This window comes from Peromyscus leucopus, chromosome 16_21, assembly GCF_004664715.2.
Source record: "Peromyscus leucopus breed LL Stock chromosome 16_21, UCI_PerLeu_2.1, whole genome shotgun sequence".
Classification (NCBI taxonomy): Eukaryota; Metazoa; Chordata; class Mammalia; order Rodentia; family Cricetidae; genus Peromyscus; species Peromyscus leucopus.
The window spans coordinates 41,603,103-41,617,658 of record NC_051084.1 but is presented as its reverse complement, the minus strand read 5'-3'; the positions used below and the strand labels follow the sequence as shown (position 1 = coordinate 41,617,658).

The following is a 14,556-nucleotide window of genomic DNA, read 5'->3' as shown; positions in this document are numbered from 1 at the left end:
TCTCCTTTCCCCTTCTCTCCCATTCCCTCCCCTTCACTCTCCTCTCCTTCCTCATTTCCTCCCCTCCCCTCCCCTTCCTTCCTCTCCACTCTCCCCCTCTCCTCTCCTTCCCCATTTCCTTCACTCCTCTCCTATTTTCTCCCATCCCACAGCTTCTCTCCCCTATTCTCTCTTCTCTTGTCCTCCTCCCCCTTCTTCTCTTCCGCTTCTCTCCCCTCCTCTCTCCTCTCCTCTCTCTTCCTCCCTTCTCCACTCTCCCCCTCCCCTCCTCTTCCCTTTCCTTACCAGGACATAAGAAACATGTTGGTGATTATTTTTTAAAGCCAAATGCTTTCTTTCCACTGAAACCTATGCAGAAACCCTGTGATGACGAGGGAACTGATGAGGCTGTAGACTAAGTTGGACTGTTATGCTTGATGGTGGCTGTGGGCCAAGCTCTCTGAGATACACGTTAGATGATGGCCTCTCCTAACGTTTCTGAAGTAATTGACCCAAGGATGTAAGAAGTGAGGGTTGGTGAAATCAAAGCCAGACATATGACTGTGGAAAGAGGAAGGATGTCAATCTGCTAATCACTGAGGTTAACATCTTTGCTGTGACTATGAAGGTTGACTCATGATTTTCTTGAGAAAACAAAGCAAGCATGGCAGTGGAGGGCTGTCCTCCGCAGAGAGGAGGAAGTGTCCCCTGTTGTCCGCCCAGCCTTCTTCAAAGGTTCCGAGACACTTGTGGCGTATTTGTGAGATAAATACCAAGATGATCTCCAAACCCCCTGCCCCCAGACAACATTGTGTAGCAGCAGATGGAGAAGAGCATTCCACCTGTGTGCCTAATAAAACCAAAGCCAAACAACAAGGAAGCAATAAAATCTCAGCGAAGGTCCCAAGTCAAACCATCTAGGGAAAGAACGCTACTTCCAACCAGATGAAAGCAGCTGGATCCTGGGAGCCTCACCATCCAGATGATTGTCATTGTACATCTCATTAAGGGCAGGGCTTCTTCATAGCACCCCTGCTTCCTGGAGCAGTGGTGGGAACCATGGCTTTAGACAGATGTTCTCCTACAGGCTGTCTTTCTCAGCTTAGATTAGGGTCACAGGCACACATCTGGTGAGCTGAGCTTGTCCTCGATGAGGAGGGCTCCCATCTCTTATGTAGCAGAGGAGTAGACAGGTGAGTCAATAGGTGAGCTGGCCACCTTGTGTGAAAATTCCAAAGCCTAATCAAGTTTTTTTTTTTCCCCAAAGAGACTGGAGTCGTGTGGACACCATGGGATGACAGCTGGAGTGACTCCAGATCCACCTGACCCAGGAAGTGATGCCACATCCTGGGGCTTTGGGACACCATCACACGTAAATATTTATGTTGGTATCAGCAGACCTGATTTTGATCAGTAGACTCATTTCGATTTGGCTCAGGAGTTAAAGTGGGCCTTCCTACTTCAATGCACCCAATCTAGGAAATCCTTTAAGCATGCCCAGAGATTCGTCTCCAAGGTAATTCTATATCCTGTCCAGTTGGCCAGCAGCATTAACCATCCCAGTGTGTACGTGCTTAGGTTGTAAAAGCCTCTTGATGTGGTGTTTCCTTATGAGTTACTTCAGTGCGATGTGACATTCTTCTAATTTTGGTTTGAAGACTATGTTGTCAGGTATCAGAACAGTGGCACCTGTTTGCTATCTAGGTCCAGTTAGAATAACTTTTTCCATGATTTTACCCTAAGGTTGTATTTTTCTTGGAGGCAACAAAGAGCTGGATATTGTTTTTTAATTCAATGGATAGTCTATGTCTTTTGGTTATGGGACTGAGTCCATTACTACTTAAAATTATTTTTGGAAGATGTATGTTAATTCCTGTCATTTTGCAGTTTCTTCTTGTGGTCTGAACAGGAATGGCCCCCATAGGTTCTTATGTTTGAATGCTTGGTCCCTAGTTGATAGAACTGTTGGTGAAAGCTTAGGAGGTGTGGACTTGTTGGAGATGTAGGTCCCTGGAGGTGGGTTCCCAGGTTTCAAAAGCCACCACTGTGGCTAGTTAGCTCCCTGCCCTATGCTTGTGGATTAAAGTGTGAGCTCTCAGCTACTACTCCAGCGCACCATGCCTGCCTGCCTGCAGCCATGCTCCCTGCCATGATGGCCATGAACTCTAACTCCCCTGAGCCCCAAATCAAATGCTTTCTTTTAAAGTTGCCTTGGTCATAGCACTTTGTCACAGCAATTAAAAGGTAACTAAGACAATATTTTCCTATTTCACATTTGCATAACTACTAGTTAGCATTCTTTTTCTTCCCATAGCCTCATGATGTATTTATCTTTTCAGTTCAGAAGCACTTCAAGGGTCTTTTTAGTGCTCATTAAGTTTTTTAGTTTGCCTTTATCATGGGAAGATTTTCCTTATCCTTCAATCATGATAGTTTTGTTAGAGATAGTGAACGTGATTGGAGTTACTGTTTTTCAGTTTGAACAACACTGTTCCAAGCCTTCATAGAAGTTTCTGTGGAGAAACCTGTTATTCTGATGAATTTACCTTTATATGTAGTTTGGTACATCTCTCTTTTGGCTTTCAACATTTTTTTTTTCTGTTTTGCTTTGGTTGTTTTCGTTGTTGTTTGTTCTTTGTTTTCAAGACAGGTTTTCTGTTTAGCTCTGTCTTGGAACTCACTCTGTAGACCAGGCTGGCCTCAGACTCTGAGATTCACCTGCCTCTGCCTCCCTAGTGCTGGATTTAAAAGCATGCACTTCCACCACCCAGCCAATATTTTCATTTTCTATGCTGTTTTGACTTTAATATGGCATAAGACTGCTCAAGAAAGTTGCATTGAAGGAGAGTCAACAACATGATTTTGGTGGCTTTTGATGTTGTATGGTTCAAAGAATTTGGAGATTAACTTAAAATGTATTAGTGTGCTTATTTTTATTTAAAGAAACATCCTTTAGTTAATGGTGGTTTATAAAGTAATATATCCACTATTATGTATACACAATATGTTCAGATCATTCAGATGAAACTGATGAAAATAGGTCAAAGGAATTCTTACTATGGGAAGAATTCTTGCTATTCTTACAGGGAAGTTTGATTATAAACATGGCTTGTATTCTTGTGGGATACTCAGAGAGTTACAGGCTTATAGATGAGAGGTACCAAATTGAACTCAGAAAAGAAGCATCACATTTAATCTCATTATTCTTTTGTAGTCTTATTTGATGTACTCCTCAAGAAAATAGAACATTGTCTCCATATATCAATCCCCTCAGGAACTTTGTGGGTGCTAGTTATTCAAGTTTCTCAGTCAGCAAGAAACTCAAACCAAATTCCAGATATGGGGGTCCCTTTCCACATCCCCTTGATTTTCTCTTCCTATCCTGTCTCGAGCTCCCCCTCTGAAACCTCAGTCCCTTAAACTTAAAGGTTGGTGGTGGCCAGTGTTCCATTTGTCAAAGACTTTTTATGCTGGGTAAGGATGTAGACTCTGTCTACTTGGGGACTATCAGTCTCCACCAGTCTAATCTAAGAGAACAGGACAATGTCTGAGCTCAAACATCAGAGAATCATTTGATGGCAATCTGGAGAGAGGTTCATTTATTGAGACATTAAACTGCCTAAACAATAAAGTATATAGCTGATCATTGTCCCTGACCCTAAAATAAACACTGTGTTAAGTAGAGTTCTCTAGAGGAACAGAATGGATAGATGTAAAAAAAAAAAAAGTATTATTAAAGGGAATTCACTAGATTACCTTATAATCTACAGGGACTGGGTAGTCCAGCAATGGCAGTCTACAGAGGGGAGAGGGTGAGTACCCTGTAGCTGCTCAGTCTATGAAGCAGGATACCCCAACAGTTGCAGTCTGGTTCTAAAGACCTGGAGGATTCCTGGAGAGCTGTTGGTCTTTGGTGTATGTTGTAAGTTGCAATCTGATGTCAGCAAAGGGTAGATCTACTCACCAGCAAGAAACTAAGACAGGCAGGCAAGCAACCCTCCAGGCAAACCATCTTTCTATCTAGGATACCTACTCAAAGGAGGGTGCCGCCCACTCCCTCACTTCTTCCTGCAAAGCCTTCACAGCACGCCTCTGGGCACGTCTTTTAGTTGACTCAAGAGCCCATCAAATTGACAGTCAACCTTAACTACCACAAACGAACCCCTTGTCAAATTGACATTATACCACACTTCCCTATGTCACACTTAATTTCCAAATGAAGACAGTCACTAAGCCATAATTCCATCTAGCATGATACAGCTGTCCTACATGCAACAAAAATGCATGATTCTTTCCCAAGACTAGGTGGCAAAGTCCCACCAGGAATGTTTACTCTTTTAATATCCTATGACAAATATGATAATACAGATTTAACAACACTTAACTGTGACATTATCTCAGTGTTACATTCCATTGTAAAGGAATAGAAGAGGGAAAAACACACATACCACATATGTGTGCATACACGCACCAAAATATGTTTGTGGGTTTAGTGAGAGACTGTGTAAGAGTGCTAAATACATTCACACTGTTGTTCAACCCACCTCCATGTCCGTGTTCATTTTAGTATTGTAAGCATGAAACTTCTATAGTCTTTGCTCAGTTTCTAAAAACCATCATTCTATCTCTCTGAACTGAACTAGCGAGAGAGCTCCTATGAATGAATTCATATGGTGACTGTTATTTTGTAGTTGGCTTATTTCACCTTACCTCGGGTCCCTATCTGATTTTGCCACCGATTTACATGTGTTTGAACTTCCTTCCTTTTTATGGCTGAACAATGTTTTCTTTTGTTTGGTTGTTTTTTGTTTGGTTGTTTTTGTATGTATATGTTTGAATTTCTTCAGGGCATATGAAAGAGAAAGATATAAATATCTATCCCCTCTTCATAAGACCCCCAACTACAAACCAAAGTTTGATTCCACCGGTTTCAAGGCATTTCTTAGACTTACTTACAGAGCATGGGTGACTCCAACACAGCCGGGAAGTCTACATCCAGCATGGCTACCCCATAACTGCATAGATGCAGTCACATCCAATTAACTTTCCCTATCTATGCACCTAGCACACACCCCTTAGATTCCAAAGGCACATACAATTAGGGCAGAATAGCATACAAATGGTTGGGAGGAAGAGCTGGACACTCAAGTGAGGTTGCAATAACCCTCTGCTCCCATGTCTATGAGGAATGTCAGCAGCTAAAGAGCCCAACTATGATGAATGTCTGCAGGCAGGCACAGCTGATCTGATGAAGATGGAAGACCATCATTCTAAACAGTCTACTACATTTTGTTCATGTATTCATCCAACAACAAACACTAGAACCACTTCTGCCTTTAAGAATATTTGAGGCTGGTTTCCAGTTTGGGGGTATACGCATATAGAAATGGGATTGCTGTGCCACGTGGGTGACTGTGCTTAATTTTTGAGAAGTTATCAGACTGATAGTTATAGTTGCTGAAATATTTTGCATTCCTATCAACAAGAATCCCAATTCCTCCACACCCTTTCCTCATATATTTTCTGTTGGCATTTGAATTGCATATCCCCAATTAATGACGTTGAGTATACTTTCTGTGATTCTTAGTCGTTGGTGCATATTCTTTGGAGACACATCTACTCAAGTATTTTGCCCACATTTCAATTTTTTTGTTTGTTTTTCTTTTGGCCTGAGACATAAGAGTTCATATTAATCCCTTATGAGATATATGATTTGCATTTTTTCCTAATTTTTTTATTTAGTTCTTATTCATGAACTTAAATCTACAATCCAGCTAAACTTGGAAGAAAATGAGGAAAATAGGGAACCCAAAGCACTTCAGAGAGAACAGAGATTATCCAGCACTACATGTAGATAGGGTGGGGGTGGCTCTCCTGGTGGGTAAGACACCCTCAAGTCAAAAGAATTAAGAGTTGTCCACAGTCAGTAATGGAGATCTTGTTAGTCTTACCCCAAATACTCCATGGCTTCCATAATGCCCATGCCTTCTTTCACCTTTCCAAGGACCACATTTGCCATCTAAGAATCACTCAGTCTTGGCAGTATAGGTGAAAAACTGTAAACCACTGGTGTTTGGTCCAGCATTTACCATGGACAAGATACCAGGATCTGGATGCTTCAGGATGAAAATTTCATCCTCAAATTTCTCTGCATAGATGGAATTGCCACCAGTGTCATTTGGTGTGTGAAGTTGCTACCCGGTACATGAGTTCTAGATTAATTCTGCGAAAGGAGGAGCCTACTTATATCCAAATCCTTTCAATTGCTCAGAGCACAGAAGTTTTCTGCTAGCTTTGGAACTTTGTCTGCCTTGGTATCAAAGGACATGGGAAAGGTTTACCATGAATGCCAGCAAAGTGGTGACAGGGAACAGTGGCATCAGCAAAGCCCCTAAAATAAAATTTTATCAATAGTTCAAATTTCCATGAGTCTGTTTCATTGGTCCCAGCTTTCTATAGAACTTTCTAGTCTGATTTTTCTTGAACAGGGCCATAAATGTTCCAAGGTAACTCCAATGTCTGATAGATTCTTTGATATAGTGTATTTTACTGAATTATTTGTATTCCTTCCTGATAATTTTTATTACATGCTTAATATTAGGTATGGAAAAAAATCGTAGATAAAATTAGAGTTTTTCTAAAGTTGTCTTTCTCCACAGAGAATCTCTTTTGCTTTTTGGCATGCAGTTTGGGTTAGAGGAAGTTCACTTTGTTCGGTCCAGGATGGACAGGATTTGAAATTGGCTTTTTTGCTTGTTTCCCCCACCCCACCCCCGAGAAGGGTTTCTCTGTGTAGTTTTGGTGCCTGTCCTGGATCTCGCTCTGTAGACAAGGCTGGCCCCAAACTCACAGAGATCTGCCTGCCTCTGCCACCACTGTCCGGCCTTGAAATTGGCTTTTAGTGTTTGGCAAGGCTTCTTTTTCAGGTTTGCCCCTAATCCTAGACTGCAATCCAGTCCTTCTATGGTTTTCATAAGGAGTCTGGGGTTTTTCTAGGGTCTGCTTACTGAGCAGGCTACTGGAATATTTGTCTCTCAGACTCATGGGACTATCAAGTTCTGTATCTTTTCTTAACCTCCTTAGGGCCTTGAATGCATGCTGCTTATCAAAGTCAGCTGTTATATGAAGAAAACAGAACAGAACAAGATCTTGGTTCATCTCAATTGGATTCTACTTTTAGTATAAGATTTCTAAGACTTGGCTTCCTAAGACTGAAGACCTAACATCCATGTTTTTGTCTCCCGTGACCACGAAACTGCTGGAAGCCCACATTTAGTTCCATGTTCATCAGCTTCTATGTTTCACACCTTAGGGCATTCAATTTTCAAATGAGCAATCTTCTCAAGAACAGAAGTGCTAAAGAACTTTGGCTTGCCTGCATGCTCGCCCTGCTTTCATGTAGATTTGTTTTTTATTTTTTTTTAAATACTTATAATTGTTGCCAGTAGTTGGGAGCATGCATTCTGACATTTACCCAAGATTAAATTAATAGTGTTGGCCAAAATGAAAGCAAAATCAGTTAAGGCGAAGATATTCCAATAAACAAGACAACAAAGTCTTTAATAAAAAAAAAAAATAAGTCAAGTCATCAGGTAGATCTAATCAACCAACGGAGTTAGTGAAAGCAGTGGAAAAAATAAGCACTGTCAAATTGCAGACTGAAAGGGTCTATTAATGCCAGTTAGGGTATTTTTTTAAGTTCAATGACTGAATCTAAAACGAAATGAAAGTATTCCGACCACCAACAGTAAAAGGAAAATCTTCGATGCTTCTAGAGTGGCTGTGATGATTAGCTTTAATCGTCAACTGGACACACCTAGAATCACTGAGGAAGATAGTCTCTTTAGGGGATTGTCTACATCTGGTGGGCATGTCTGTGCGTAACTATCTTGAGTTAATCGATGTGGGAAGAAGATACAGCCCGCTGTGGGTGGCACCATTCTCTTATCAGGGAGTCTTGAAGTGTATGAATGGAGAGACAAGCTAAGCAGGCACAAGCATTCATTTTTCTCTGCTATTGGCTGTGGGTGATGTGACCAGCTGTTTCAAGTTCCGGGTGCCTTGACTTCTGTGCAGTTGTGGACTATAACCTGAAATTGTAAGCTGAAATTAATTCTTCCTCCTCCAAGTTGCTTTTTGTCAGAGTATTTTATCACAGCAACAGAAATGGAAACTAGAACAGGGAAAACTTTCAAGGACCAAAGAACAGGACGACATCATACATGTCTTATAACAATCAAATGGCAGAACATAATGGAATCTGAAGGAAACTCAGGTCAATACAGAATTTTATGCCCCAGAAAACTACCAATTATGAGACATAGGATGAACATGAACATTTTCAGAAAGACTACTGTACAGGGTTCTTCCCACAAACTATGTTGAGGAAGTTGCTCAAGGATGTTCTTCAAGAAAATAAGGAAGGAAAACAAAAGAGAGAAGGAAATGAAATCCAGAAAACATCTAACTCAGGTGAGGAGAAGAACAGCAATCATAGAAAGGAAGTCGAGGGTGAGAGCTGGCCAACAGTCCTAGATAGCAGCTCATCTAAGAAGGAGAGGAAGCTGGGGTGGTTTACAAGGGATCCTGACGGGAAAGGAGGATTGTATTCTATGTCTTCAATTGGGAAAGCAAGATTGGAGATCTGGTAGATCAGATGGAAGATCAGGTAGACCAGATGAAGATAACTTCTTAGCCTTTCGTTCAACATTCTAGGGGGAAGAACATACTGAAATTCAGGGAAGATATGGTTAAATTATTTACCATGATTTGAAGAGTTAACTGAGTACTGGCAAAGGCTGTTTATTCTCATATCAGAAGTGTCCCCTTTCAGTGGTGCAGAGGTCACAACATTTGACCACAGACTATGCAGAGAATAATACACTATCAGTCTTCATAGTTGACCTCGGAAGGGACTTTCTGGGATGATGAAGGTTCTAAAAGAGGTGGTGATGAGTGATGCAGGATTAGAATTCATCTACGTGGACCTTTCAGATAAGCAATTTATTGAGGTCTATTTAAAGCCATTTTTTAAACAAAATGCAAAGCACTTTCATTTTTTTGTTTTTTGGTTTTTTTTAGACAGGGTTTCTCTGTGTAGCTTTGTGCCTTTCCTGGAACTCACTTGGTAGACCAGGCTGGCCTCGAACTCACAGAGATCCGCCTGCCTCTGCCTCCTGAGTGCTGGGATTAAAGGCATGAGCCACCACCGCCTGGCTGCAAAGCACTTTCATATGGTCATGGATGTTCTGAGATGAATTACTACCTGAGCATGGAAGCGAGGTCAGCAAGGAGTAGCTACAACACAAACACATTTGCTTTTATTTTTCTTTTAATGGAGATAAAAAGGGAACTTAGCCTATGTGTTGGCTTTCTGAGACAGGGTCTTACTAAATTTCCCAGGATGGTCTTTTAACTCATGCTAGGCCAGGATAGCTTAGCTTCCAACGTGCTGGGATTATATGTGTGTGTTACCACCCCTGGCCCTCAAATTAATTTTTAAAAGTTACCTAGAAAGATAAAGAGGCTAATGGTGGGGGGAGAGAAGCTTTCGTTCCCTGAGTGGCTAGATTTTGTTTAGTAAAACTGGCTCAGTAACAGATATTATTTTACATAAGTATAAAAGTTAAATTTAAGAAGCAATCCTGAAAACTCTAAAGCAAACAAAATTATGTACCAACCTGGTGGCATAACCATTCTAAGGGCAAAAGTAACAATGAAAACAAAATAAAGTCAACCAACAAACCTATAACTTCTTCCCAATAGCCATATGTCATTTATGATGGGTTTAATAGTACTCTGGGCTTTGGTGTCTGTATTGTGACCAAGGAATGATATTAGAATTCAGAAGAGGAGAAAGTAGACGTAGAATTATAGAACCAACCAATGAGTTAAAAAAAAAAAATCCTGTCAACCTGAGTATCAAGTGTAAACCCAGCATTTCCTGTCATTAAAATAAGATTAGAAAAGTGAGAGGTAGATGGTTATGCTTAAAATATACTGAGTAAATGCAATTTTTTTCAAATAAGTAAAATATTATTAATGAAATCTTAAGCCAGGCATGATAGCCCACAAGTGCAATTCCAGCACCGAGGAGGCTGAAGAAAAAAGATAGAGAATTTGAGACCAGCCTGGGCTACACAGTGAGATCTTGTCCTTAAAACAAAAACAAATTTGCATGTCATTATGCTGAGACCATGTTGCTCTTCTCTGTATCATTGCAATATTAGCATAGGTGCTGTTGAAGTGAATACAAATCAGTCCTAAAAAAAAAAAAATCTTTACATTGCAAGGAAGTAGAAAAATTGCTAACTGTAGCTACTAGCAATATGAATACCAGACTGATCAGAAAATACTATTTCTCATGAAGATGGTGCAGTCTTAGAGAAACAAATGAATCCAGTGAGTATGAGAAATGTATCGGAGACTACAACTATCTCTTACACCCAACAGCTAACAAGAACAAGCTTAAAATACTTGTGCACAAATAATGTTGACCTTCAATAAAGGATTTTATCAACTATGTATAACATACTACACTCATTTAGATCATGATTCCCATACAGTTAAAAACAAAAATACAAGAACACATGACAATTGAATATTTGATGAAATTACTTTTGTTAGATTTGGGTGCAATTATTTGATGTATTTGGACACGGACACTGAGTATCTATGAGTAAAATGATCTAATGTCTAGGGATTGCTTTGAAATGACCCATGGTAAAATGAGGTAAGAACAGATACCTCTAAATTGATAATACTTGAAGCAGAGGGTGGGTAATGAAACAGTTCAGTGGTTAAGAGCACTGGTTGCTCATCCAGAGGACCAGGGTTCAATTCCCAGCATCCACCTGACAGCTCACAACCATCTGTAACTCCAGTCCCAGAGGATCTGACACCCTCTTCTGGCCTGCATGGTACACAGACATACATGTAGACAAAGCATCTATACATATAAAAATATACTTAAAAGGTAATTGAAGCAGGAAGATGGAAACATTAAGATTTATTTTTCCAGTGTGTGTGTGTGAGTGTGTGTGTGTGAGAGTGTGTGTGTGTGTGTGTGTGTGTGTGTGTGTGTGTGTGTGTGTGTAGGCCTGTGCACATGAGTGCTGGAGACATGGTAATGGATGCCCCTGGAACTGGAGTTACTGGCAGTTGTCAATCAACTGATATGGGTGCTGGGAACTGAACTCAAGTCCACTGCAAGAGCAGTAAGTGCTATTAAACTAAGCCATCTCTTCAGCCCCCTATTATTTTTTTTTATAAATGCTTTAATTTTTCCACAATTAAAAGATTTAAAAAGTAAATTTAGCCTGTTTGCATATCATGTAATAGATGTAAACTTTCTCCATAATGGTCAAGTGAAGACATTCACATTATTCACAGAAGTGGATCTAAAACTGCCTGAAGCCTCTACTGATTAAAATGCTGCCACTCAACCTACACAGAACTGGGTATATAGCTTCTTAAGATTATATCAGAAACATTGGGGATCATAGGCAGTCTGAAAATTAGGAGGAAGGTATAGAACTATCGTCTAGAGACTTTTTCTCTCCAGTAGTCTCTTGTCACTTGGGGCTTTCTCATGACACCACAAATCTGGATAATCAAACACTCTGGAGGGTGAGACCCAACCAGCCATTTTTAACAAATTCTCCTGTCCATGCTTAGAGATCACTGCAGAAGAGGGGGTGGCAATATGAGAGCTAGAGACAGTGGATGTCTGCAGTTAAACAGTACTTGTTGGCCACGACAGGGGCTTTGCACACATGAACCCAATGGTAGCTGTGATTGCATGCACAAAAGCAAGCCAAGCAAAGTACCAGCATGGGTGGAGAAGGGGTGTACAAATCCCACCCCTCACTGAGGGGCTATTAGCAATTGATGGCTACTGGGGGAGGGGATTGTTTTCTTCAGGGATGCAGCCCCTGAAGACTCTTCATGCTTTGCACAAAGGTGACTCAATGAATTAAAAAAAAAAAGAGTACATGAAGTTGGGAGTTGAAAGTCGTCGGGGAGGGGATACAAGAGGAAATGGAGGGTGCATTTGATTAAAACATAGTATATATGCACGTATAAAATTCTCAAACCAGAAAGATTTATTCTAAAGAATGAATATAAAGAAAAAAGAACTTTCCCTTCTTGGTAATGCCATCCATGTCCCAGGTTGGAAGACCCTTGTGTTTGCAGCTGGACTTGCACTTACTTGGCTGGCCTCTTTCTGGAGCTCCATGCTGTATTCTTCCATGTGCTTCCTTGAGATCTGTATGTACTGCCCTTTTTATTTCATAAAGCCTGCTTCCTTTTGGAATGGGAGATCAGGTCCTCATCCATGGTAACTTCAGCGAGCATTACAAAGGTACCCTAAGTTATAATTATGGTGGCTTGTACAAAATACAGCAACTCATAGATGTTCACTGCATGGACACAACCCCCCCTAGTTTCTAATGCCATGATGACAATGCTTCTTCATGTCAGCTAAAGACAACAGTGAGAGCTGAGCTTGATTATGTGAGGCTGGGGAAATGTCATCTAAGATGAGGAGTCAGACCTCCCGGAGGGGAAGCCGTGACTCAGCAGATGTCAGGATGACCATTTACTCTCTTGTACTACTTCCATCTCAAGGCAATGATGGTGCACACCCTTCACGACAGCGCTTACGGTTAGCCGGAGTGAGGTCCAAACAGTCAGAGCTGACAATGGCGCTTCCCTTGAATCCAGTCAGGGAGACTGTGATCTGGACTCATCTTTTACAACAGTCCAGAGTGACTCCTGGGGATCTTGTTGGCCGGTGACTGGGCTATCTGACTGTGCCATGAGGACAACAAATCACACAGCTGCCCTTAAGTTTCTCAGCTCCTTCCCCGTCAGGTCTTTGCTCTGTTCTTTTACAGTGTACACAATGGTAGGAACCAGAATTCGGATGCAATGGAAGGGTGGGTTTCCCCCACAACCACAAGTCTCGGAGAACTTCATTTCCCAGCTTGATGGGTTCCTGTTCACTTCCATCACTGAGTCAGAGGCTCCGGATGAACACCTCTGCTGTACACGAGTCTTCTACCTACAATGCCACCTGTGTTGGGAACAGTAGTCACCAAGCTACATGGACATACAGCTTGCAACTTCCTATGGAAAATAGTGTGAATGGTCTCCTTTTATAAATTATGTGTTGAAATAGCATTCTGGGACATACTTATTTGAATAAGTACAGTATCATTTTGCATTTACACAATTAAATGTGTGCCATCTTACACTATATGCCAATAAAAACAGCTTGTGCTACCAGTGACTTACTTGTGTGCACATCTCTACATCTCTCCTGCTACCCTTGAGTTATTAGAAAGTATGCCAGTATTACTGATTTCACAGCCCTTTAAGTCGTTAGCTTGCAAAGCTAAGTATGTCCATATACCAGCAGCAAAGGAGAATCTTCTCTGCATTAGAGAACTGAACCCAGAAAAGTAAACTTGCTGTGGACACTGACATATTCCCATGGATTCCACCAGCAGAGCAGCACCTCTCATCACTTGGCCTTCAAGACACACATCTGAACTTGAAAGCCATACTAGTGCTCCTCAAAGTCTGCTTCGTTTGCATTGTTTAGATACATTTGGAAATCAGAGAGATTTGGTTTAGAATATACAGCCGTTCCTTTTCCAATAGAGAGGGGTTGCTGAATATGGAAAGCTCTCTGGCTACACAGACAACCGTCTGGCCACAGGTTAGGCAGGAGTTGCCCATTTCTTCTCCTGAATCCTCAACCTGGGTGCTGGAAGGTCACTGGGAAGTGGGCCGCATTACTGAATTCAAGCATAGTGAGCCCTCCACAGGCCCGAGGGAGGAAAGTGGAGGAAGTCACTTCTGCTGTTGCTGATTCCATTTTGGTGTACCCAGAGCAAGCCTCCAGTGTGCAGCCTCATCCCCATTTGTGAGTCCATTCACATCTACGAAGAACACCAAAGCCACCTTTTAAGTGAGCCCAAAATATCCTCAAATTACTATGAACTATCTACCTCCCTTGAACATACTGGGTACTGACTTCTCAAGGCAAGCGGCTGGTCACCAAAGGTACCTCAGGCTCTCTATGGCCCAAGGCCCTCCTCTCAAGTGGCACAAAGCCTGACCAGCCATCAAAGTTGCCTGTCTAACTTCCCAAACTAATCGTCCCTTTCATACTGAGGCTGATCCTGTCCTGTTTCTGTACCCTCTTCTGCTAATGTTCCCACTCTGCTCCTGCACTGGGATCTCTTCAAATGGTCAACAGGGAGGCATCCAGAGTCCCCTCTTGCCCAGGCTGAGAAGATACTTTTAAAGCCTTGGCTCAGGGCCTAGCATCACACAGTCCTATTGCCATCACTGTTACCACCCAAGAGGCAGGATAAGATGGTCTCAATAGCTGAATTTCTCTAGCTTACACCGTTAATTCTAATTATTTCCTTTAGCTTAACCAAATTTTGCTGGCGCCAGCTTAGAGCCCCTTGCAGCTGGCCTGCACTCCTGTGACAAGGCTGATACATCTCTCACTTGTTTCATCCAGGCAGTCCAAACTTGAACCGGCTTTTCAGGCAGCCA

General features: G+C 41.6%; 1 long non-coding RNA gene across 1 annotated transcript; it reads left to right on the top strand.

Moving 5' to 3' along the window:
* Positions 1 to 230: 230 nt before the first annotated feature.
* On the top strand, positions 231 to 13,266 carry LOC119086826. Its single transcript, XR_005090189.1, has 3 exons — positions 231 to 580; positions 1,247 to 1,351; positions 12,879 to 13,266. It is a non-coding gene; the product is annotated as an uncharacterized LOC119086826 (long non-coding RNA).
* Positions 13,267 to 14,556: the final 1,290 nt, after the last annotated feature.